We start from the raw sequence: 2,572 nt of genomic DNA, 5'->3' as shown, positions 1-2,572 counted from the left end.
ATTTATTTGTATATTAGTATTGATACTGGTGGGGACTTATCAGAAAATTGATTGTTAGGAGCATGTGGAGCTTTTTTATTAACATTCTTTTTTCTAATGTAAAATATACACTAAAATAAAAATATGAAAACCTAGTTCATCTTAGTAGGGGTTAACATGACAAAGGTTACTTAAATGCTGATGCTTGCCTGTTTGCTACAGAAAGCAGGACACATGTTAAGATTTCACAGGCGTGTATCTCACCTGCACCAGGAATGTATTGTTTGCAGCCAGTAAGGTGGAGCTGGAGTGTCTCATCCAAGGAAATCTTCACGTCTGCAGGGAACTCATGGGATTCTCTTCCATGCTGTATGTGGAAGTGTTGCCTTTGATGCACCCCTGTATTGCTCTTATATAATGTGACTTGACAAAGATTAAAGCGGAGAGAGGGAAAAGTGCTAAATTTCTGCATGTCAGAATAAGCTAACTGCTGTTGGAGCCTTTTTCATGTACTTGAGACATGTGAGCCAAGTATTTGCAGCACGTATAATTGGGCAGATGGATTTTAACGAGAGATGCATCAGTTTAAAAGAGGAGTAGCTCTCATAGGAGCTAATCCTGTGGCTGCTTGTTGTACACAGCAGAAATTTTCAAACTGAGAAGGCTTTTCCTCCATCCCTCGCTTCCCTGGTGTGGGAGGTATCCTCAGGGAACGGGGGAAATGTACTGCTGGGGAGCTGCTGGCAGGGGAGTGGGGATTCCAGCAGGAGCTGAGGGTACACCAGGGTTGCAGAGAGGTGAATGGAGACAGGGAGCGGGATGGGGCAGGGAAGGCATCCGTGGTTTCTGGGAGCAGTGCTGCACAGGATATCTTGGTAACTGGCTCCTTGTGTCCCTGTCCTGTTCCGGCTCCCCTCTAGGCTGGAGCCATAGGGGTAGATATGTCCTTGCTCCAGCCACTGTCTCCTGATTTCCTTCCCTCCTCTGCTCCTAACAGCAGCCTCTTTGTGCCCTCCTCATGATATATTCTAGAGATCAGTCTCCTCCTTCCTTTCCCCTTCCCAGATGATTGTCAAAGTCTGGGCACGCTGGACCCAGGGGAAGGGATAGCGTGGGGGAAGGCTTGTTGAGACCCAGCAGTTTGCTGTGTGTAGAGCCAACGTTTAAACTGATCTTTAAAAATGTAATGTGCAAAGTACTAATTAGGGTAAAAGCTGGTGTTCTTGTCTAAATGTAACTGCCGTAACACCTAATCTCTTTGCAGAACAGGTGTGTGGAGTTTCCTGATCCCAAAGAGCTCTCGCTTCTGTTCATAATTGTCCAGCTTTGAGTGAGATGAGAATGGGGTTTTGTCTCTCTCTCTCTCTCTCTCTCTCTCTCTCTCTCCCCGGCTCCTTCCCTCCTCCCCCTCCCATGCCCCCACAAAGTTCTTTGCTATGAATCCTTGTTTGTAAACAAGCTAGACCGTATAGCAGTGGCCAAACTTACCGAGCAGACTGCTGAGATGCTTGGCTGAGGAATAAATATTGCACAGTGTGCCCCCTAATTCTTTCAAATTTCCTGAAACTAGAGTTTTGTTAGCAGTTCTCCTGATCTTAAAACATAAAACTCTTCCTGAAGGTGATGAAAGTCCTGGCTTGCACACACAGATCCTGTCTCTGCTCTCTCTGGGAAGACAGCAGGACGGGCGTGCTTTTGCAGCCCAGGCAGGGTGACTTCTGTATTGGTGTCATACGGGAGGTCACAGGCTCCAAGATGAAGCCTACAGAGCACAGGGACTGTTGACTCTTTGTGTAAAGTGACAGGCACTGCTCAGGGGCAGGTGACAGGGAGGAAACCAGAGTTCTCAACACCAAAAGACAAGGCCAGATTTTTCCCCTCTGATAGGTACATGGCCCTGTTCAAGTCAGCAAGGTTACCTGAGTGTAGGTGAATGGAAGGTGGCTCAGGAACCGATAATTCTGAGGTACAAGTTTCCCTTTGGTGCATTACTGCTACACATGTGGACTGTTTGCTCTCCTTTTTTTTTTTTTTTTTTTTGTTTCCAGTTCCTTCTCCAGCCTGACCCCTCTCCATCCTTGCATCCGCTACTCTCTTTATTTCAGCTTCGCTTGTGTTAGTGCATTGGCTGTGTCATCTCTAATAGTCCTCAGGCTTCCCAGACTGTAACAAACATTTTTCTACTGATGCCATAAACTGCATGACTGCTGCTCTGCGTGCGGACAGGCGTGCTGTGCCCACGCAGGGCCGGGGCAGCAGGAGGTTTCTGTACGATAGCCTTGCACTCTGAATTTTAGACTTTTTAAGCGGGTGAAAAAAAAAAAAATAGAACTTTATTTTTAAAAGAGGCACTTGTTCTGGGACTTCCTTTCCTCGCCCCCATCTGGTTCAGGTTTTGGGCAGTGTTGGTGGGGGGCTGTGGGGTACCCCCTAATGGGGAGTGGGGGCTTTGCAGAGCTGCTCCCCTCCCCCCACCCCTGCTGTCCTTTGCAGGCACTGGAGAGGGGCAAGAGCGCCAGAACCCGCCCGGGATACGGTTGACAGAGGTGTGCCCTTTATTTGAAATAAATTGTGACTTTCTAACCTGGGCGGT

The sequence above is a fragment of the Pterocles gutturalis genome, unplaced genomic scaffold (assembly GCF_000699245.1).
Source record: "Pterocles gutturalis isolate BGI_N339 unplaced genomic scaffold, ASM69924v1 scaffold39567, whole genome shotgun sequence".
Lineage (NCBI taxonomy): Eukaryota > Metazoa > Chordata > Aves > Pterocliformes > Pteroclidae > Pterocles > Pterocles gutturalis.
This window is presented reverse-complemented; position numbering follows the sequence as displayed.